A 24,903-nucleotide genomic window follows, 5' to 3' on the forward strand; every position below is an offset into this window, starting at 1 on the left:
TTGGTGAAGTGTGACCAGTGTCAAATCCAGGTCCTCTGCGGAGGAACTGTCTCAGGTCTACCTCAGAAGAACGATCTGGGCTTCACTTCAGTCAAACCGGAGTGTGATCCCCCAGGGTTCCCACCAGATGTGAAACCCAAACTCTGTCTTTATTATTATTATTTTATTTAAAGTTAAATAGTGTGAGTCAGTGAGACTGTTACCTCAAGGCTGTCCATCATTGTGCATAACAGTGTGATGGAAGGTCAAAGAAAACAAAACAAAAGTCTTTATTATCCATGTTTAAATAAACTAGCATGTATTATTGAACTGATCAAATATACAAAATATCCTTTGAGAAATATAATAGTTTTTCTTTTTTTTTCTACAACCCCCTTTTATTTCTTCTAGGAAAAATAGTTTTCAGATGTTCAACACACCCTCCCTCACAGCATGTTCTTCTCTTTCAGTTGAAAGTCTTAAAGTAGAAAAATGTTGCCTTAAGGTACGTCCTTTCTGATCAAGGAAAACACAAATTTGGCATGAGTGAACAGTCCAAAGTCTTTCGGTTCTGACGAGGTTCATCCACAACCAGCAGGATTTTTCCTGGCCAAGTTACCAGATCTCGATTCTTCTTCCCATCTTCGTTGCATCAGTCTTGCTTGCTGCAGGGATGTAGTCAGCTAAAGCAAAATCTGCAGTCTAATCTCTTAATCCCATTAATTATCACACAGACATTATTTTCCCTATTATAATTCCCCCATAAGACTCGAACCACACGTTGAGAAATACATGCGTTTGTAAAAAATGCTGAAATAGTTTTGAATTTTAGTCCTAACAGAATATTGTAAGTCATAGCTCATCTGTCAGTGGAATCTGTATGTTATGCACTTGCGTAGCAGTTTAAAAGATATTTAGAACATTTGTGGACATGTACTCTCTTTTTTACTTACATGTGTCATTTTTTTAAAACAAATTTTAGACTAGAAGCTTTCCATCATTTTAATTTCTTCTAAGAACACTCCATAGACGGTGTGTTTACGGAGAAATGCATGCTGTAGTTTACATTTGCAAAGTGGTGCAGGGGTTAGCACTGGGTTTGCATGTTTCATGGTGTCGTGCCTATAATTCATAATGGCCTCACTGCCTCAAGCTCTGTATTTAATCTGTGCATGCTGTTCTTTGCAGAATTGTGTCTTCTCTTCTCTGAGGACTGATTCTTTCTGGGTACTTTGGCCTCTTCTGAAGATGCAAAATAGCCCTGTCCTCAATTGACATTTTATCCTGAATGGCTGAAGTTCACCAGGAAATATACCTTTTTTTTTCTTTTTATTACACTTGTAGGCCACATTTTAAAGTACTGCCCACCTCAACCCACATGCATACTATGAATAGCAAGCTGCTTGCTAATTAAAACACTTATTTATGATTGTTTCAGTGATAACATGCTTATAAACTGTTATGTTATACAGCTTCTGGGACTTGCTGCAGTAAATTTGTGCAGAAAATGCCTTGAAGTGAAACCAAAAGGGCTCACACAAAGGGGCCCCACAAACTTTTACAGGGATGGCATTTGAGAAGAATAGGTCTCATCTATAAAAAACATTCTGAACTTAAACTCCATCAAGGATTCAAAGAGGCTCTTTGGACTCTTAACGGCAGAAAAGGGCACAGTGTAACTAATTTCGACACACAAGCTGGTTATGATTTTAAAAATATATATCAAAACAGACGAGTAGTTTTGACTATCCAGTATTATCCAGGACTGTATTACTATAGGTAATTCTGGTGTTTTATCCCAGCTGTCCACTACAGCATTTGATTTACTGTTACTCCAGCTCTGCTCAGTACATAAAATTGCATCCAATTTGTTTTGTTTTCTTTTCTTTTTAACTGGATCATTTTGTGCTTTGCTGCAAGGCCTGAATGCGTAAGAAGACACATTCAGACAGTCCAATTCAGAAACGACCTCTGATAGAACATCAGTGTGAGCGCACGTGAGTGTGTTCCATTTAAAGGAAAAAAAAAAACGCTTTGTGCTCAGACCATAATTCGTTCACCCAGACCACTTAGTCTTATTAGTCTACAACATGGGATTGATATTTCAAAACCATAAACAAGAAAACAAACAGAGAAGCCTCTATGGCACCATAACTCAGGCTTAGGCCACTTAACGTTATTGTAAACCAAATATTTAATATTTCAAGCCATAAAGTAAAAGAAAAAAAAAAAAGATGAGCTATTCATCCTGTGAGAGTGCCGTCTGTTCATCTCATGATTTGCTGAGTTTTATGTTATCTGTACTGTGTACTATGTCCGGGTAAGGTTGTGTGGTTATGTTGTAAAAAAAAATATCATTGCTGTATTAGCACAAATATTTAAGATACATTTGTAAAACTTTGTATAATTATCCTCCTAATATTTATACCTTTAACATGTATTTGTAGCAAAAATGTAGCATAAATACAAACTAAATACAGTAGCAGTTTCTCTGTAGAGAAAGACAAATATAACGAGCTCTTATTAGCTGAAAAAAACTAATCAGGCTTCCAGCAGTTCCCTACTTAATTTATGTGCAAATTATAACTAGCTAATTGTTTTAACCAGTTATATTGATGGATGGCTCGCCTTTTGTGTTATATCCATGACTACAGATGTGTGTTGTGATACAAAACCTTTTTTGATTTGTCCTTTTTAAAATCAAAGAAACAGTGCGGGAGCCTTTCTTCAGTCAGCAGACTGACGGTGTGCAGCAACAGGTGCAGAACAGTCTGAGCTGTGTATTCCTATACCTATACTCCAAACAGCTGGGGGGGAAAAAGTCCTGCATCTTATTGAAACTTTAAAACCAAATTATTTGAATTTTTAACTTTAGACTTCAAATGTTTTAACCTTCATGTACAATGCTGCTTAATTGGCCCATAGTGCATTCAATGAAAACTACAAATTTGCCTACTGAACTCTTCTGTTCTGTAATCCACAAAAATGTTTAAACTTTTAAAACAAATATTTAAGCCTTGTCCACTCTAAAGTGGATATTATACAAAACAGACAGTTGGCACAGAGAGAAAAGATGAGCTAAAATTGAGTATTCCTGGAAGCAGAGGCAGGCTGTTGCTTTGAGTCGGCTCAAACACAACGCTCCATCACTCACCTGGTAATAGCTGACTCACTCACTCACTGTTTTGGTGTCTGCAGATAATGTATTCAGTGTTTTTCTATTTTCAGTCTGGTAGTCATCACATTGCATGGGCACTGTTGATTGTTTATGTGCCACTACACTCATCTTTATTACATGTTACATATTTTTTGTCTGCATAACTGGATTGAACTGATCATAAATTTCAGCCTGAAAACGATTAAAATATCATGATGGCTTAAGAGTTGTAAAGTTAAAAATGAACATTTCAAAGTAAAATTAACTAGCAGGTCCATACAGGTCTCCACCCTTGTTTGTCATATTAAACACATGGAAACAAACTTGTAGATTATCAGTTAGGTATTTTCATATAAGCTATATTTTTTGTTTTGCTTTGTTTTGAATTTAATGGCAGTTTTTTTTAGGCTTGTTTTGTAAGGGTTGATGTAAATTTTCAAATGTGACGTGTTTCAATGTGTTTCAATAGGTGTGCACTCAGTCGATTTAAAGATGGCATTTTTCAAACTTCTTCAGTGAGGGATTATGCTACTATTTTTTTTTTTTTTTTAGCTTTTTATATATCTTTATCAAGAGAGCCAATATGTCTGGAATACTGTAATTATTCCTGTCTATGATTCCGCTGCCAATTATCTGGATCAGCAGGTTAATTTTTTGATGGAGAAGATTCAGACTTTTGCAGCTGATTCTGGGTTCTGTGTACCGGATTAACCCTGAGTTCAGTCTGCAGACAGGATAATTATGACGGGACGGCTTGATTGTGTATAGTTATGCAAACACACATAAACAAAGAGGCACACAGGCTGAAAATTGTTTACCTTTGCAACTGTCTCTTCGCTCTTCTTGCATTTGACATAAATCCCTATAATTAGTTTGGCTAAGGTTCCTCTGCTGTTTTTAATGGAGTGAAATAATTTCACTGAATTGGCAAACAGGCTTCTAGATGTTCATCCACACACTCAATATCATTAAACCCTTAAATGTGAGTTAAGGGGGTTATACTGTGCCTGTGAGTTTGACTGAATCTGTGTTTTCTTAATTAATGTTTTCTAAGAATTTGAATGTTGACAAATTCTGATATTTTTTTCAACTCTAGTGCCTGTCTTTTGTTCAATATATGACGTCTTTCTTCCTATAATTCAATTCGTTCTCCCAGGCTCCAGTTTCACTCGTCTGACAGTCTCCCTTTCTTTTTTTGGTAACTTTTGCTCCTTTTATTTCCGTCACATTGTCGGACTTTTCCTTGAAGTGGCTCTGCTGAGAAATCCAAGAGAAATCAATCTGCCATGTGTGATTCTGTGGTCACTAGAATAAATTTCATACACAGTTAGCCATTGTGGACGTCCCCATATCCTGCATATATCCTATTTTTCTGGTCTCCGGCTTGTGATCCGTGTGGAAGGCCATCGTGTCCCCACCGATTACTGTAGCTCTTTCTAAATAACTCCTCATGAAGTGATGCAAGTAAGTTGCTGATTCACACAAAAAATGCTTTTTAAAGAATTAAGATACTATTTATCTTTGAAGGCTGCTTATGTTGTCTTATTATGTCAGCTTTCAATGTTTACATTATTTTATTAATGTGCGAATAATTCACCCCTATGATGTTATCCTACTTTTTTTAATAACATGAAGTGCTTTCTAACAAAGTTGTCTGTAATGAAGACAGTGTATAAATAAATAGAGTGACTCTCTGATGCCAAGTATCCACGTTGCACTTTTTCTTGATGACATATTTATTAGATTTTCTATGATTTACGCTCATGTCCTCATGCAGTCCATATCTCTTGTAAAAGCGGCTGGTCCTCTGTTACTGTCTCTATAAAAAAACAAGCAAACCTAATTTTGTAAGTGAAGCTGAACAAGTGATTTGCACTTTGGACAATCAAAACGTTTAGAAGCTTTAACTTTTTGGCATGGAATAAGAAGTGGAAGCATTCATATATATGCATTTTTATTTATTAATTTTGTTTCTTTCAAACTTTCATTTTATTTTAATGTTTTGCAAAACAAAATTATTTTGTGATCATGACAACAAGGGATGGTTTAATGGTCGCATGCTAAACCAATCGTACATTTGTCCACACATTCATCTAATTGAACAATGGACCAAGAAGGCAAGAGGTAAATGAAACATTCAGCACTGCAGCTCTATAGTTTTATTCTTGATAATACCAAGGTGTTCTTAGGACAGGAGGAACATATAATCCCCCTAGTGAAGCCTGGGTATTCCCTTGGGTCTTCTCAAAGAACATCCCCATTTCTAACTTTTGTTTCAACCAGAAACTTACCAAAATGTTTGCTGAAAATCTCCATCAAGACGTATCTGCTTTACTTTCCTGAAATATTCTCGTCTTTTCCATTAAAAAAAAAGGACTGAGAAATTGGCCTAAGTATCATTTTATGTTTTTATCCAAGTCAAATATGAAGCCATGTTGAGGAAGAAAACCCTCAACAGTCTCATAAACTTACAAATGTATCAGGTTAATTATAAAACTGCTTCAGTCAAAATTTGTTTTTAGTAAAACTGAACCTGGTGATTGTTGTAAAAACAACAATTTCTTGATTTTGAAAAAAATTGGATTTTCATTGCAAACTGAAGCCACTGTAATAGAAGATAAATTTATTGAGAGCGTTTTACACGTCTAACTGTGAAAAGCCATGTACAAATCACAACAGAAGCATTTCCTGATACCACCAGGTTCATACTTTTCTACATCTAATTAACTGATCACTTTGTTTAGTTTTACTTTCATCTTTTTCATGCTTGCCTTGCCTTGCTTTTGGTTGATTTGTAAATACACGACTGTCGAGTAAGCCTAATAACTGATGCATGGGCTTAGCAAGGCCTTTGTTGTGAAAAGTTGGTCTCCAAAAAGTGTGCAACTGCTTGGACCTTGTGCTAACCGCTGCTTGTGCAAAAAGAAAATGGTCTCCCCTGGGATCTGTGTGTTGGTGAGGAGGTGCCGTTGTCTGATGCCTCTAAAGGAGATTAATGAAAGGACTACAAACAGGGAAGGAGGGCAGAGACGGAGGGATGAGAGAGAGGCCGCAGGGGAGAGAGCTGATGGGGAGGAGGGCTGAAGAGACGGTAGGTGAGAATGTGTGTGTGTTGCTTGGAGAGAGTTGTACGAAGTCCATTCATGGCCTGCTGAATGGAATTCTTTCACCCCTCTGTTTTTTTTTTCTTTCTTTCTTTTTTTCAAATATTCTCATTCCCTCTCTGGCCAAGTCTCTCCATCAACTAGTTATTCTCTTTTTCTTTTTTCTTTTTTTTTCTACAATCTTTAATGGTTTGTATCCCCCTCTTGCGCCACATTCCTCCTGTCCGGCCTGTCATGGCTTCACGTCTGTGATGTCATTCAGAACAATAAAGCCAAGCTTCCCTGGAATGTAGTTTGGACTGAAAGGGCTGACTCTGAGAGAAAATGGGTGGGAAAGAATTAAATACATGGGGGAAATGTTAAAAGGCATGAAAATAGCTCAATGAATGGAACCAAACAGACAAAAGATCAGATCATTGAAATATTTTAGATGTGCCCAGACGACATGGAGCAGTTTGCAGCAGTTTCATCTCCAGTTTGAGAAAAAATAAATAAACGATATTCATGATGTTGTCGAACATTTATCTCAGCTGAAATGTGAGGTATATTAAAACTCAGGGCGTGGGAGAGTTGTACGGGCACTGAAGAGGTTTAGACAAGGGTTTAAATGGGGAGGTGAAAGGGACAGGTGCATGCTGGTGTTGTAAAAACACAGCAAAGTCAATTGTTAGGATTTTACCAGTCGTTACGCTCCATTAGTACCATAGTCACCAGCTGAGACATTGAGAGCTGTTGTGACACAGAGTTTATGCAGGTAATTAAGCTAGTTTAAATCCATTTAGCACAACTGCTACAACTTCCGTCTGTGTCCGCTGTCAATTGTAAACAAATGTGTTAAAATGTCCAATGTTTTTGAATCTCCCAAAGTGTAATTACATATCTAAAGGATTTTTATGTCTTGTCCACGCGAAGATAAATAATGCTTGTACATATTAATGATACATATTATTTAACATATTCCTTTTCCCTACCAAAAACTGTTAAAATGAAAATGTTCAATAAGTAGTGAGTATCTGTACACATGGGCAAATTTATTCCGTAGTCTGTCTTGTGTATTGTGCCATATGTGCATCCAAGGGGAAGTGGAAGTCATGGATTAATTAAAATAACTTTCTACACACTCAAACAATATTACAAACTGTGTGAGAATATTTCAACTAGCTCTAATACATGGTGCATTTGAATTGCCTTAAAAGTCAAAGCTCTTATCTGGTAATGACATCACACCTGCATAAAACACATTGCAGCTGCAGTCTGGAATCTGAGTATGATTCACCTCTTGTTGTGGAGCAGGCTATGCACTTTGAGCAATACGAGCCAATAGCGGCATATTTCTTCCTCTTTTATGTGGTTTAGTGTCCGAATGTCAGTGAAGCTCAACCTTTAGAAAACCTGAATTGATTTATTTGCTCAACACAGCAGGATAGTTGTACCTCTGTAAATATTATACCTGGGAATATATAGCCTGTTCTTGTGCCCTCATGTATAATAATTGGGTACTTTGGGTCTTAATTGGTGGTTGGAAAAAAGTCTCAAATTGATGCCAGAGGACTTTTGATTTTCTAGCTTGTAGAAAATCATCAGACTTATATTTGTAATACTGTTTTAAACACACATGTCTGCACTAAAGTAGGCAAAAGTACTTTTAGATCTTATTTATAACCAAACAACCATACAAGTTGAACTTCTGAAGTGCTTTTTAATTTCTTCTTTTGTTTGATTATTTTGTGTAATGGCTGTTTAGTGACAATAAGACATTATATATATATTTTATGTTGTTTTTTTTGTGTGTTTTTTTTCAAAATAGTCTCTCAAAACTCACAAAAAAATATTTTGTTTCTGTTAGCATTACTTTGTTTGGTAAAAGTAGTCCATTTTAATATTATTAGCTCCAGATATGAAAGTGTGTCCTCGACAGTCAGTCGTATCAGTCTTTGAGAAGCCTATTGGAAGAAAGAGTCAAACTCTTTTTCATGTCGTTTGACAAAGTGACAAACGACATGAAGACAATTAGAAAGTGCTGTGAGGATACAATGTCCAGCTAATGCCCTACAGTTAGCATCTACCTTACACCTTGGTATTGGTAGTAACTAAAGGGCTATTTTAGTCTTTAATGAGTCTGGGCAGCATTTACTGGGTACGTCTGCATTTAACAGAGATTCCTTTTATATGTAGTTTGAGATTCATGAAGCCTCTATTTAGCTTGGGAAATAAAGACATCTCCTATGCTCTTCGGTATAAATACCACCCTAAAAGCAGACCAACATAAGAGATGCATTGCTCAAAGCTTTCCTCATCTCATTTCTTTGAATCCAGTATGCTGTAGCATCTTGTTTTGTGAGCTTAATGTCTTGTTACAACTCCAGCGTTTATACTGCATAAGACATTCGGTGTTAACATTTCTATGTTATATGTGTTGTCTTTGTTTCCATGACGCCACAGAATGCCATCCATCCACCCATTATCTAAACCCGCTTATCCTTGCAGGGTCATGGGGAGGGTCGGCCGGTGCTATCTCTAGCACACACCGGGTGAGAGAATGCACAGACTGCATTATGTGGGGTATAATTGTGTTATGGTGGAGGTTATATCTTTTTAACAATCAAATTTCATATTCCCATCCTGCAAAAAAATGACAGAGAGCTAATGACAAAAAGTGTTAGTAATTATTTATTAGATAAGATCTTTGTTTGGTTACTATGGCGCCAGCTAGTGATGCATTCCCGGCATCCCTTGGCTTTGAGGGAATTATCTGACAAGTGACATGAATTTGTTTGTGTTCCCACCAGCAAGGTGTTTTTAGGAGAAGAAAAATGCATAAGTAGGTCTCAACAAATTTAGGGGTCAATTCATTTGAGGGTCATTTTTCTCTTTTAGTTTGTTTCCCTTTTTGTGTTGCCAAGGAGAAGAACCCTGTTGTGTGTTTGGGAACCATTTCAGTCCTGCCAGGAAGTGAGTGACAGTAGTCTTTCTTTTTGTTGCTGGCATGTTCTGTCATAAGAGCGTTGTCAGGGCAAAATGAATGAATATGGAACATCTTTTCCAAGGTTTGAATAAAACATATAAAGACATTGGTCTGTTTTCCCCTTATTTTTATTTCAATCCTTGTCAAGGTTAGGGGGTACAAAGCCCACTCTGCAGAAGGAATATAATGATAACCAAACGAGGAAAAGGGAAACCGAAAAATCAGGCCAAATAGATCGTCTTACATTTAGAGAAGAAGAAAGAGACTTTCCCAGACTTTTTAGTCAAATCTCAGCTAAAATCAAGATCCAACACAGGATTGTTTGAGTGACCACACACACACACACATTCACGGAGACCAGCATGTGAATGGTGACCTCTCTACAGAGACCTGTCTGTCAGACAGACATGTTGATGGATGAAGCTGTCACTGCCTCTGTGTCTTGCTTATCAAGCGGTCGAATAACCACTGTCTGCAGACCACACACACACACACACACACACACACACACACACACACACACACGAATCCACACCTAAAGGGCAAGAACCTGCATGGATACAATCACACTTCCAAAACGGGGAGAGTTGCAGACCTGATCGAAGCTGAGTGGTTAAATCAGTAAAGAACTGGGAGGAGAAGAGGTAAAAACTGGAGGGAAAAGCTCCTTCCTTTTGTCTTTTTCTCTTACTTTTTGTTGTGCGGACCACTTGACAGGGTTGTCAAACAAACTCATTTAGCACGGGAATAAAGTGAAGCCTAGTGGAGTGAAACTAAAATAACCCAACCTGCTTGAAGTTCAGTGTGTGTTTTTCTAGTTTACATTGGGCTTCATTTGTAGCTTGTTTAGTCAAAGCAAAGCTGTCTGTTTACATTCAGTTTATCTACGGCTGCTTTACTGCTTGTGACACCTATTGACATTAAGATTATTAGGCTAAATTTGTTGCGTGTTGGTCATTTTGCTTGGACTCGACCTTTAAGATTTCATATTGGGCTTGGACTAGAGGTAAATGAATCGAGATGTGACACTGGGGCAAAAATCTTAAAGACTTTACCTGGACTTGGGGAGAAAAACTTAAGACTTGGCTTCAAGTGAAATTCTTCAGACCAAAGAGGAAACACTTTAGAAAACCTGGAAAAAAAATGTCTTGCAAAATCCTGCATGAAACATAGAAGCAGCCAGCAGTGAATGGTAGGGCCAAGAAGTGAAATGGACATTTAAGAAGTCTTCTAAGAAAGAAAACCATGCACAGTTGTTTTAAATAATGTTAATTAAACATAAGCAGTGTAAATACCCTACAAGAACTCAAATGATTACATTGCAAAGTGACAATTCTTTCTTTTTATACTTTATCTCAGTCAGTTAGTGTTCTTGTTCTTGTGCTTTGTTTCTATACTTATTTTTTGATTTTAAGATTTACCTGCAATATCATGTAACCAGGTTATTCAAATGTGCCAACAGACAACTAAACACAATTGTTGTTGCTACATATCAGTTTCTACGGCTACTTGTTTTTTGTATGCAGTATTCAGATTGATTCGTCAGAAGTGTTGCTCAGTGGAGCTGGCAAAGATGTTTGCAATTTTCCAAGTGAGTGTTTTAGGGAAGAGCTCGACATGCACTCATCTTCTCCTCTTCAGTCTCTCAGGTAGTTGGCATGGGCCTGTGAGTACATGCATGTGTGTGTGTGTTTTTTTTGTGTGTGTATTAGGTTTTTTTACTCACATATGCATGCCTGCGCAGCTCACCCACTCCGCAGTGAAATTCTGCTATCCTTGGGGGTCCGGCTGTGCAAGGATTACACTGGCATCCCTCTCTGGTTTTAGAACACAAACAAGCACAGGTGCTACACACAGAAACACACATTCCTAAGCTTGTACCCGCACAACACATGGCGATACGTAAACACACACATACACGCATGCACGCTGGCCCGGCTTTGCCATGGCTCCGCTTTTCAATTTTCAGCTCAATTACATTCCACTGTTACCTATTCTAAACTAAGATCCCTGTTTCCCCTTAGGACACACAACTACACACGCATACACACTCACAACCCCTTATTTAACAGTACTGCATCCCACTTAAGCCCAAGACTGTGTGGCCTCTTCAACTTGCACTGAGAATAAGAATGATTTCACCTTGTGGAGACTTGAGAACTTTTTTTTCCTGTTTACTCGGTCAAAAAGAGGATCCTGAGATTTAACGCTGAATCTATGTCTTTCACTTTAACATTGTAGAAGAAATCGTGAGGATAGTCTTTGGGTCATAAGTCCATTAAAAAGTGAGTGCAGTCATTCCAGCGTTTTTGTCCTTGTCGCAAATCCTCCAAAGGGCTTCTACAGACTTTCATTTGTCAGGGATAAGAGTCTTATGAAGAACTTTTAAGACTGTGTACACTACACTATGTGAACAAGTTCTGGTAATGGAGAACATTAATACATGTTTAACGGCAGTCTTTAGTTATCAATAAAAAAAATATGAATACAATTACAAATATGATAAATCATTTTTACGGCATCGCCCAGAAACCACAAACTAAAAACGAACAGCAATTACATCATTCTCAAATTTCTATTGGCCTGTTTTACTAGCCACTTCTTTTCAAACGATTCAAAATACTCTTTTTTAATAGTGGAGCAGAACAAAATTAAATTGTGTTGTAACAAACGTAAATACCATTGACTTCCCTCTACCATTCTACTTTCAAGATTGATTTGCAATTAAAGATTCAAATAATTTTTAAGTGTGAGTGTGTGGGTGGGTTTATGTCTGTGTGTGAGACAAGTTTGGCAAAATACTGAGGGATTTCCCAGTGTCACACCCAGTGTGACGAGACTAAACTTGTTACAAGATTGATGCTGTGGCTAAAGCAAAGAATGACGAACAACATAGTGGAACATAACAATAAGACATTTGTAGTCATGTTTGGCACTAATGCTATGCCCATTTAATTTCATTGCTACATTTTAGAAGAGGATTTGTTTCTCTTCTGGTGCAAACTTATTTTGTTCACAGCAGACTCTCTTGCCCATTTCGACTCCAATTACTTGGCTACCTTTTTATTTTTCAGAAAAGGGATTTCGATGTTTCTTGACCTTTAACACTTGGTCATGTGCACTTTCCTTCTAAAGTCCACTTTAGTTGGAGGTGTCAGCTTTTTGAGGGGATGTAACCCAAACTTGTACAGCTGGAGAAAACAAAACTGAGAGAATGAAGCAGGCTTGCAGGTGAACCTTGGCTTTTTGAAATGCTGAACTTGTAGTGAGACAAGTGGAGCTAAGCCTTTGTTGCAAGCACCCTTTGTACCTGATAGCTGAGAAGAACAAGAGATGAAAATAAAAGGTGAGAAAGTGGAGTCTGGGGCTTTGTCTCCAGAAAGTTGGACAAGCATAGCAGGAAATGGTGGTACACTGTGACAGTTCATATTTCAGAGCAATTGTCCGGTTTACTTTGAACCAACGCTTCTAAGAATGTGATTGTAAATAATATTTTAGGCTGAAATTTGCAGCAATGGCGCCCCTTTAAGGTCAAAGAGAATCTCCATAATTTAAGTATCACTCAGTGACATGTTTAAAGTGTGTATTTTTTTGTCAACTTTAACACTTAAAAAGTCTGTTCATAATTTATGACTGTATTGTATATGACAAATGAGTTTTGTTTGTTGACTTGAGTTGCTGAAAAATCTGATTCAAATTTTCAAGTTTATGTAAAACTGTTATATTTATTTTTTATATAATTTGTTTAGTTTAAATTAAAGCCAGTTATTAAGCAGTTTCTCATTCGGTTGAGAAACTGCAGCTGTTGTCCCCTGCAAAGGAAAATGTGGTCCTATTAAAAAAGCCATAACTTCCACAAACTTAGAATCTAAGAATCATTTTTCATCTCTGGTTTCATCTTGAAAGTGCTTTAAGTCAGACACACACATGTTCTCATTGCGATCTTTTTTTTTTTTTGCGGCGTTTTCTGACATGATGCATCCACTAACCCCCTAAACCTAACCATAAGTGTCATGACTAAGTGCCTAACCACAAACCTTCCTCTAACCTTAGCATTAGTTTAATGCTCACCATAATCCCAAACCCAAGTCTTAAACCTCAAACAGCCCTTTGAAGCTGTGTGAGAAAACTGGGGACTTTCATGAAAATCAGCACTCTGAAACTCAAAACTGTTTCTCATAACAAATAGCTGTTCAAGCACGCTCACACACACATGCATATACATACTCTCGAGGTCTAATAGCATTGCGGCCGAGCGTACAAAAGGAACAAACAACCATGTAATGTGGTGGTTCCCTCTCATTGACAGTGGGCACTGGAATGCAGCATGAGGGAAAGAGGGGGGGGATAGAGTGCGTGTGTGTGGGTCTGTGTGTGTGTGTGTCATCCTGTCAGATTATCCTAATGATTAGCATTACTGAGAACTGACAGCAAAAGGAAGGAACAATAAGTGTCATTTATCCTCTTTTCAGTCTTTCCCACTCACTTTCTTTTTTTTATGTCATTTTAGTTTTAATTTCTGACACCGACTTGTCTTTTGTGGTTAAATTCCGATACTGAGTCAAACTTTTTTTTTTTTTTTTTTTTTAGAAGTGAAACAATAAACATACAAATCATTTCTCACAAGAAAAAAAAAAAAAAAGTCGCTTTTCTCCTTCCTCAGCTGCTCCTCCATTAAAAACAGCTTGGACAGAATCTAATAACAGGTTGCCATCTTCAACAGCTGTAACGTAGTGCAGGCCCAGACTGCTGAGATGTTTGTAATCAACAGATCAAAGGTTCGATGTTGGTTGACTTTCACGACTCGAACTCGGGACAGATGAGAAAACACAAAGGGATGGAAAGGGAAAGCTATGACAAAATGAGTGGAAAGCAGAAAAAGAAGGAGAAATATTTCATGACATATTTTCTGGACAGAAAAGGGACACAAAGGGACATCATGAAAGAAACACTGTGTACTGCCCAGAGCCTTTCTCTTTGACTCTTACAGAGAGAACGTGTTGATCTTCCTGTCAAATACTCAACATGTGGAGCTTTGAAAAATAGCTGCAAAACGTCTGAGTCCAACCATAAACTGGCAAAATTCCACAGCCCTGATAACAAGACACAACAGAGAATGTAAATGCACAAACATGACATAAACAAACTATTTAATTCAACTACCATAAAACAAATTGTTTATTACTGAAACGATCTAAGAGGAGCGGATGGTACTTTGGACCTCATAGGATATTTATTCAAAAAGTACCTACAGACAGAACAAAATTAATATTTAATGCATTAATTAATATTTTATTAAAAGAATCATATTGTTGCCCTCATTGAGCGTCTCTAGTTATAACTCCAAAATTAAATTAAATAAGTATTTAATGCAGGTTATATAGTCATTGACGGAGACCCAGTTGGAAGAAAATCTTATGTTCAAACAAGTACAGCTTTCTAGCTAATCTATAACCACACTTTTTAATTGCTCATGTTGCAGCAATTTAGCTCCCAAGCAGAAATATGAATGAATGATTTATAAGCTCTATAAGATTTAAGTCTTTAGTTGTTCGTGGCTTATAATGTTAGTTTCATCTGTTCAGTTGCATTGCATGTTTTTCATTTTTAATTCAAACTAATTTGAATTAGACTTGGTTAGAGTGAACGAGTCTGAACTAGATCACTAAACAAGTAATTAGAAACAAAACCTTTAAGGTCTGGTTGTTTTCTTGTAGGCTTTTGTCTACTGACTTAGCTGTAATTCCATGATGTGTTTAAAAATATAAAGAAAAGTTTCTGCTGTTTTGTTTTTGATGTATACCAAAGTGAAGGTAGAACAAGCTAGTGCTTCTACCTACATTTTTTTTCTTTCATTGTTAGGCGTTTAATTATGATTAGTCTGTTTGTGTACTAGTTTTGTCATGTTTTTTTTTTATTGTTCTCTTCAGTATAGTGATTTTTTTTTCTTTTTCACCTGTGTATGTAAAAGTTTAACCTTTTCAATCCATTTTAAGATAAAAAAAAACAACAACTTAGTTTTAGATTTTGTAAACACTGAAATTGGCAGCTTGAAATGATTTAAATTCAAAACTCTTATCATCTCATTTCAAATAACCAAATACTGTGTATTATTTCATTGATCATTATTTCTTAATGTCTCAGCAACATACACCTACTGTTTGGGTTCAAGCCTGCAGTTATTTGTCTCCACTTTGGGCAGCTTTTGGCAGAAACCTGATCAAAACCAGGCAAAAGTAGAATTGTGTGTTACCTCCATACCTTAAGCTCAAAGTCTGTGTTTATGTGTTTATTTGTTTCTATGGCTGCTCAGTCCAACAGCTCTCAGGAGGACTGAAGAAAGGTTAGATAAGAGCATCATGTTGTATGTGGGCTTCTGCCAAAGTGCTGAAGGAATGAGATCCTTCAGCACTTGAGTTGTTTGCTCAACAACTGAACCTTACAGACTGCCGTCTTTCAGTTTTAGCTCCTTATTTTAGCTTTCCTTCTATGCTAGTTTTTTGTTGTTGTTGTTTTATTGGTGCCACGGCACTAAAAACGTAAAACCACAGCATTTTAAGCAATGAAAATATTTTGTTCACACTTTTGTTTCTCTGCTGTAAAGCTTTATTCTTTTTGACTTGACTGTCCTTGGGAGGTCAGAATACATTTTATCTGTATGAGATCTTTTTGGAACATAATGGCTTCAAATACTTTCCCTATTTTTTTTAACTATATCTAACTTTTCACTATGATTTCTCAGGGTTGTAAAGCCATGTCCTTGCTCAAGTTTCCCCATTTGACTTTGGAAAAGTCACACCAATCTGTACTTGTCACTGGAAGTGGTTCAACATCTGTCTGCTTGGCTTCTTTTCTTTCAAAGCTTGAGCGTGATGCCCTTCAAGTTTTCATTCTGTTTGCATTAGAAATGATCAGTTCTAAAATAATGAATAATGAATGGAAACAGACATGTGTTGAAGAAATCAAACCAGAACAGTCATAAAACTGGTTGGTTTGTTGTTTGGAAAGTTTTCTTTTAGCAGAATAGATATTCAATTCCAGTGTTTTTTTTTGTTGTTTTTTTGAAGACTTGCACGGACTACTAGCCTCCTTAAAGATTGTTTTGACCAACTCACCAAGTCGTCTTTGTCAGCTTTAGAAACTGAAATACCTAGGCACAATGCATGCCACTTGACATGCTACTGGCTAGCATTTGCAAAGCAACCAATCCAGGAGCACTACTAATTTTCCTTAGCACTGATTGGCTGATTTGCCCACATTGATATATGCCGTGCTGTAACTAACCACTCTTTTCTTTCCTCAGCGGCTCTTGCGGTGAATGCAGCTGCTTTTATGCTATTTTCTCAGTTCCATTGTAATCATTTCATGTTTGTGAGCCTATGTGACACATTTAATAATTCCTGTAAGCAGAATATGAAGCGCTACTGCACACAGATTCTTGCTAATTTAGAAGCAGCATATCTGAGTTTTACAGAAATGACCGTTTTTATCTCATTCCGCTTGTCTCTTTGTCTGTCTAAAGCTTTGAATCTGACAGCTGAATTTAAAGAAGTCAGCTCCTCCGTCTCACTTGCCAGAAATTCGTGCGATACCTGCCTTCCATCATCTCTCACTTTCTGTGAAAGGCAGTTAGCTGTTTGTGCGTGTGGCAGATTGACACGTCTGACTGGTCAATCCCTGCCTGTCGCTCATCACACCACCTTGGACAGTTCAGCTTAGAGGCAACTGTTGCAGAGCAGTGACACAGTCCCCCCCAGGCGATCATTGCCACGGTGACACACAGCTGTAACTCTTACTGAGACGAGATGGATCTCCTCTCAACAGCTTTAAAATGTTCAAATTTTAGTTTTGTGATGTAAAAGGCTGCACAGAGCTTAGTTGCACTGATATAGCATTCTGAGTCATTTCTGACTTCAGTGGGACTCTTCCATTGTCTCCAGCTCAAATGGTGCCTCTTTAATCCATTCTCTTTATCTGCAATTTTCCCTAAGTGTTTTATTCACCATGAGTCTGATGGTCTCATGTTTTCCCTCTATTTTTATACAGAGAAGCTTGGAGCATAGATTAATTAATTCTCAAATTGGGATAGATAAAGTTAAAATGTTTTAATGTTTCTTTGCATATTGAAAGATGACTGTTTGCTGCAGCAATTATGAACAAATTAAAAGTAAAGATGTATAGCACTAGAAGGAACCAAACATTTGAGACAACAGGACAGAAAAATTGCTAGATGAGGCAAAATAAACATAAAAAAATATTTTCAAATTCTTGCTATCTTATTATTCATTCAATGCAAAATAATTCACTGAAACAAATCTACTCTAAGACTTGTTACATTCACTACTGAACATGTATGGATTCAGAAACTGCCCAACATTTTAGGAACTACTCTGAGAGTGATTGCATGATTTTTCTGACATAAAAAGATGAACTAATTGAGCAGCTGAACGTATTTCCCTTTTCAAGCAGCCAAAACTTTCCGTGGTTTCAGCCTGACTTTATAAAACTTGCTTGTGTTGTACTTGATTTGGCATTTTTTGCATGCTTTTTTTCTGTTCAAGCTTGGGTTCTCTCTGGGTTCTCCGGCTTCCTTCCACAGTCCAAAAACATGACTAATATATTAATTGGTTTCTCCAAATTATCCTCGTTTGTCCTATGTGTCCATGTGTTGCCCGGGTGACCTGTACCCTGCCTCTCGCTCAGTGGTCATGGATAGGAACCAGCCTCCCTGCAGCCCTGCAAGGAGAAGCAAGTGTAGACAACAGGTGGATAAATGGTCCCAGAATAACCACTGTTCCATTTCTTTACTTTTCTTTCTGGCAGCTTATGCAGCTCTGACAAGATAAATTAAAACAAACCATTGCTAAAAAAAGAAGCACCAGGAAAGGAATTCTGGGCCTCTTTAAAGCCTCTGGATTAAATGTGGTTAGTTTCTGCAGAGGTCCGAGGCAAATTAAGTGCACACAGACAGAAGATATAAATTTGAGCAAATATTTAAAGACTCTTACCGTGTGTGATTCTACAGACATTTTGCCTGGAGTAAGCGTTTTTGTTGCTGTTGTCTTTTTTTTCCATGCTCAAACTCTCTGCATGAGGATACCACTAGTGTGTGATTCTTAGAGTTACACAGTTTGTAAAATAGAAAGCAAATAGGTGAAAAGGGCCATAGAGTTTAAAAAATTGGCAGTAGCAAACAATTAAAGTAAGCTATTTTAATTCTTCAGTGACAATTGCTAAATTGTTTCCGTTCACCTTGTGTTCTGGATACTTCTTTTGTGACGTATTCATTTCTAACAAGTCAGATTATTTGATTTATTTGAATTAGTCTTCTTTGAGTATTTGTGCAATTCTGAAGTCATGGAAACTATCCGATCATCTCCTAACCTTTCTTATCAGACATCTTCCCTGCTGCAGGAAATAGCTGAAAAGTCAATACAATTTCAAGTGAAGCATGCTCGGGGTGAGGTTTTGTTACCAAGTGTGAAGCTGCTTTAAAATGGTCTTGTATTTTCTGTAATGTGCGGCTCGTCTCGAGCTTTGAGCGATGGTTCCAGTGTTTGCTGATTGAGACAGTGCGTCTTTACGAAAGGGGGACGGCGACGCGTGACACAGAGTAATCTAAGCCTTAATGTTCACCTTCCTTCAGAGCAGCAGAGATCAGTGCAAACTTTTCAACATCCCCTCTACTGTCATGTTTCTTTAAATGCTTTTAAATGATAATTCAGGCCTGTTACTGCTTGGATCTTGGCTTGATAATTACTTCTGTGTTTGCACAGATAATTAGAGATAAGGGAGCAGGACCAAATCATTAAACAGGTGAACTTTGAAGACAGAGCAAAGCTAACAGATAGTTGACCTTCTCCGACATGCTCGCATGAGCCTTTTGTTCTATCTGTCTCTTCTTACCTCTCACTTATCAGCTTGTGATGCTCTCATAAAGTCTTCGCCCTCCTTCCATTCATTCATCTCACACTCGGCTGTTTCCATTTGGCTTAGAGGCATTCTTGGAATGCCAGGGCATCACTGTTTTGTGCAGTGTGTGTACGTGTGTGTGTGTGTGCGTGTGTGTGTACGTGTCGCTGCATCCCACCCCCACATTATCCATCATTCACTCCCTGATTTTAAAGAACGGTGGCTGTTAGATTAGATGGGAGGCTGGGGAAAAGATGCCGATAAAGAGGGAGACAAAGAAGAGGTAATAAAAATGAAGAACTTAGGCTGCTTTTGCCAAATCCCATTTTTAGGGTTTTCACTTTGGCGATCTCTTTGCCTATATGCTGATGCTTAGCGATATCCACTGGCCATGAATTCAGAGTTATAGAATATAACTGGAATATGGGGAAGCCTTTCAAGAAGGTTCGCAGCAAGTTCTCTGATCAACATTTGCACTGAACCAGGCTTACTGTCTATGTAATAGATAAACAAAGAAAGGAGACATAGTCAGTGGCAGCTATAGTCTGTAAATTTCTCTGTCCAGGAAGGAGATACAGCTAAACACTAGCTCTGAGCCAAGAGTATATAAGAAAGACAAAAAACAGCAGAGTACATAAAGTTAACAGGACAAGTAAGCATCTCTAACATACTAAATCAAATGTGACCCTCGGTTTCTGCCTCATGTGGAGACGAACAGACTGGGGCAGAGGTGAATCCGTTATGTTTCAAAGAGTCGTGGCCGACCCAAGAAGCTGCTTGATTTACCTGCCTGTCTAAATTCCAGCCTTCACCTATGGTCAAAGGACATGGATCATGGCCAAAAGAGCAAAGATCAGAGATAAAAATCAGCTAAAATGAGCTTCCACCTTAGGGCGGCCGGACTCGGCACTTAAGATAAGATGAGGAGCTGGGTCATCAGAAACGGAGCATGAAGTCGAGCCGCTTCTCATCTGCGTTGAAAGAATCGGTGGAAATAGTTGGGCATTTGAACTGCGTGCCTCCTCGCTACCTGTAAATGTGCTACATCTATACATTTTCACAAGAAAAAAGTAAAAGTAAAAACAAAACAAAAAAAGTCAAATCCCTTGCTTGTGTTCACAAACTTGGCTAATAAGGTGATAACACTTTCATCTTTAGAAAGTGAGTTTCACATTTTTTTAATTAATAGTGCTTTGTAGAAATAAACTTATAATGGACAATAGATGTAGGAAAAATTTACTTGTTTCATTGGAGTAATGTTTTTATGTGGATGAGCCGTGCAAAAACTGCAAAAAAAAGTGTTTTGCAAGCTGTCCTTGTGTGTGAGGACAAAGTCCAGATGCTTTTAAAATGCATCACAACTGCAAAAGTACTTTTAAAAGCAGAAACTGGTCTGATTTCAATTTGAGATATTGCTCTTCATGTTGCACTTACACAGTAATGACTTGCAGAATTTAAATAAGATAGATGATCTCACAGCAGATCTGTATAGCTTTGGGGTGCCAGATAAAAAATATTATACTACAATTACATTACCTTTAACCATGGCAGCTGGTCTGGACCAAAAGGCACCACGGTGTCTTTATGACTTTGTCTTGCAAATTTATTTACATTCCTCTTCCTCCCATGACACGCGCACACACACACACACACACAGCTAAGCTGATCTAAAATGCAGAATGCCTGGTGTTGGCAGGCAAAGCCACGCAGAGAGTGGAGCCGTGTGCCTAAATGAGTTACGCAGCACATGCTCAAGAGGATCCAGTAATCTTTAAGAAGAACAAAGCACCGAATCAAACATTAAAGGATGCACACAGTAGATAAATGGACTGATAGGTGAATACGTTAGTTGTTAGAAACATCCACGGCTTGTTTATCGCACGCTTAACCGTGTTAGTCAAAGTTAAATTGATTCCACATGCAAAAATTCAGTCAAGGGAAACATAAGTGAGAAGTATTATCCATGATAGGTTTGGGAAAAGTAGTAATGTTCCGCTTCTGTTGATGCGATAAATCTTATTTTCATTACAAAGTTGATCAATTAAGAGAAGTTTCAATCAAGAAGAAGAATGCATCTGTCTTTACTACAACGTCAAGAGAATTCACCGCTAACAAACACTCTCGATGCTAGAGATAAATTAATATGCACACACACACACTCAAGAAACAAAGCAGCAGGGAGGCTACCAACACAACTAAATAGCAATTACTACTCTGTCTGCATCCTAGCAACCAGGTTGCTGGATGTCATTGTCTTTCATCACATTTCTTGACTTGTGAGTGTGTATGTTTGTATACACCCCTCTGTGCCAAAAAAAAAAAAAAAAAAATCCTTTACACCAAGACCTGGTATTTTTGTGTGACAGGTTTGGATTAATGGCAGAGAGGAAGAGAAAGTTTGGAAAGAAAGAGAGAATGATAAGAAGCTGTTGGCTGATGTTATTATGTAGAGGGGGGGAGAAAAAAATACATTCCTCTGAGGTTAATTACAGCCTGACTTTGATCATGCAATGTAATCCGTGTATACGAAGAACGTCTGTGTTATTCTCCGGCTTCAGCAAATGTTGTTCCTTGTTCTTATTATGTGTTCAGCATGTCTGCTTATTTAAAATGTATGCTCATTTAGGGAGGAGAGGATTTAACTAAACGCCCTTCTCTTATTTAAAACAAAATAGACATGCCTTACAAAGATATTCCTTGATCTTTTTGCTATTTTGTCAAGTCCTAGACTTAAACTGCAATGCATTTAGTGGAATGTATGTACTCAACCCCCTCTTTTTGGGTACATGTAAATTTATTATTATTTTTTATTTTATTTGCAAAAACAAACAAAAAAAAACGCATCACTTTCCTTTTACTTTAAATGTATGAACAACTCTGTGAAAATATTGGAGTAAAATATAGCTAAACAGTTTCAAAGGGTATGAATTCTTATGCACACACTGGAGAGACAACATATTTGGAGATACGATCATATCTCCACTTTCAGTGGGAAAAAAAAAAGATTTATTAATACTTTCCTTCCACTGTATTTTCCTTGGAAAGGTTCCCTATGAACTTCTGAAAGTGTTTAATTTTCATTTCCCCAGCTTTGACCTATGAATCATTGCTACAAGAAAAGTCTCAAGACTCAAAGAAAGAAAAACAATGTTGTGTCAACACAGTAATGTTAAACTACTTTTAGATAGCCAGGGGAACTATTGGTCAGGGCATTTGTCAAAGATTACAAGAAAATCTGGTTACTTGGAAGCTACAAATAAAGAGATCATGAGAAGTTTATTAGGGGCCACATTGTCAATATATGGTTTGAGTCTCCCATTTCTAAAACCTTCCCTAATTTGAGCCTCAGGAATAGGAAAATTGGAAAGGCAACAATCCCCTAAAATGCAGTCAATAAAATCCTCCAGCTTCGCTCATCTTTGCTAGGCTTAATCTCCTCCCTTTGTGACAATTTGCAAAATAAATGGCCACTATTCAAAGTAAAGCAAAATTGAAACAGAACTTCCAGTGTTCATGTTACAGTTATATTTTATATTAGACACTTATTCATAAAAAATTGACATAGCTACCAATTTTTAAAAGATGTGAAAAGATTTACATGCATATGTGCCCGTTCTACCTTCCCCCATCTTTTTAAGCCTTATTATCATTTATGAGCCACAGTCTGCAACCTATTACCACTTAAAAGTAACCCGAACAGCCGCGTGTGCATGTGCGCGTGTGCACATGTGCAGGTGTAGGTTTCATGAGGCTAACAAAAAACATCTTCACAATCCCATTTGATACCACAATCCAAACCAGATGATAAAAGTAGGCTAATTCAAATAACATTTATTCATGAGCGGTGTCCTGTGTGCCATTGATTCAGGTAATATGTCAGCACAGTTCACAAAAGAGGTCGAAACCTGCACTATGTAATTTTAATTTGAATTATTGTTTCATGGGCTTTAATATTCATGTTGTCTTTGTTCTCATGTTTTTTTTTTTTTTTATCCAACTGGTGTGTTCTCCCTTGTTGTTTCCAGCTCTCTGTTTAATATCTATGTTCTCTGTGTGTGTGGACAGCTTTTGATATTTTCAAGTAACTGACGCATTTGTGCAGCAGGTGTTTTTTTGTGCATATCCATGCATTTGTTTTTGTCTAACAAAAAAAAAAACTTTTAAAAGCACATTTGTCTTATTTGAAGTAAATGCTGTTTTGGCTCTGTCCCTTTTTCCTTTCGTCTTTTCAGATATGCTTCCCTTTGTGTCTGTTTTTCCCCCCCAACTTTTATTTTGCTCTCATGTTTCAGCTTTCAATATTCCTCTTTTTTTCTCCTCTTTAAAATTTCTTGCACTGGTTTGGCAGTTTCATTCACCACCATTGTATGTTGGAAAATAGCTCAATAAGTCAAATAATAGTAACCTTTTTTGTTACACACATTGCCACTTTATTAGGTACCTTGGTATTAACCAGTTAAATGACTGTGTCCAATATCCATAACCACCAACAGCATAACTGCTGAAACAAAGCCAGACGGCCAATTTGTTCATGTTGCTTGCACCAAACTTTGAAGGTGTCATCTGGATCTCAAAGCTGAAAACAAAATTTGCCTGACCAGACAATGTTTTCTCTAATCTACTATTGTCCAGTTTGTTGGACGATAGTAGTGTCATCTAGGTTCTCCTCTGACCACTGAGATCAAAAAAGTCATTTTTATCCAAAAAAAAAAAAACCTGCTGCCCACTGCATATGTTCCCATTCTGCCATTCTGTGTGCATCTAAGAGTTGTGAGTGAAAATTGATTTAAATCTGCAGCTTCTGACGTACTCGGACCAGCTCATTTGCCACTAAAAACCATGACATGTCACTTAAAATAACTTAAATGTCCTGTTTTTTTCATTGTGACGAACCCTTTGAGCTCTGCTTCTGTCAAGTTTTCTCTACTGGCTTTTTACAGACTTGATCTTTTAAGAAGCTCTCAAAGCTAATAACTGCTTTGAATAATCAATTGAGCATACTGTACTGCTTGGTAACTAGGATCAACTGTGTGATTGAATTGAAGTGATTTTTTTTTGTAAAGTGTCTTGAGATGACTTTTGTTGTGAATTAGCTCTATGCTAATAACATAATATTTCATAGAAATATTAAATAGCTTTTTGATCCAACTTCGTTTTGAAAGTAGCTGCAGTGTTGATGCTAGTTTGGAAATATTTCTGTTTATCTTCTTTTTTTTTAATTTCATATACGTTGTTTTCTTTATATTGCATTATTTTGTACTTTCTAAACACACATATACAAATTTTTTTCCCCTTTTGGTTTTCTTGACCTCATTGCTGTTAATAATTCCTTAACCAGTCATTCATTGCTTTTCTTTTCTCCAAAGATAATAAGATGGTTTGACTGATTGCCACTAGCTCTACAGAGCCTGAAGGAGCAGTGTATGTGTTGCCACACTCCGACAGTAATTGTCTGCAGTGATATTCTTGTGTGCGACAGTGTGCTTTAGTGTGACTTTGACTGAAGCTCTCAGATGAAAAGCCAATTGATTGAGATGGCCCCAATTAGTCTCTGTGATTAATTGAGCGCGATTGGATACCGTCCCTGGTATCCATTATTATCTATTATTGACAGGCTAATTAGTTGCTGTGGTGACCGCTAAGACGCAGTTGATTGTGTGCGACAGTTAAATGACCCCATAGCAGCCAATTAAGCAAACCTTTTATGTGTGGATGTGTGTTGTAAGTGTGTGTTTGGCCAAGTGTAGCTTGAAGGGGCTGTTTTCAGTAAATGCTGCAAATAACTC

General features: G+C 37.4%; 1 protein-coding gene across 2 annotated transcripts in view; it reads left to right on the forward strand.

Annotated features, from left to right (window-relative positions):
- Nucleotides 1-24,903, forward strand: part of cntfr (ciliary neurotrophic factor receptor) — a 233,352-nt gene that overhangs the window by 166,781 nt on the left and 41,668 nt on the right. The gene's annotated exons all lie outside the window — the stretch shown is intronic.

The sequence above is a fragment of the Poecilia mexicana genome, unplaced genomic scaffold, assembly GCF_051168715.1.
Source record: "Poecilia mexicana isolate PSO_F unplaced genomic scaffold, ASM5116871v1 scaffold_12, whole genome shotgun sequence".
Taxonomy (NCBI): domain Eukaryota; kingdom Metazoa; phylum Chordata; class Actinopteri; order Cyprinodontiformes; family Poeciliidae; genus Poecilia; species Poecilia mexicana.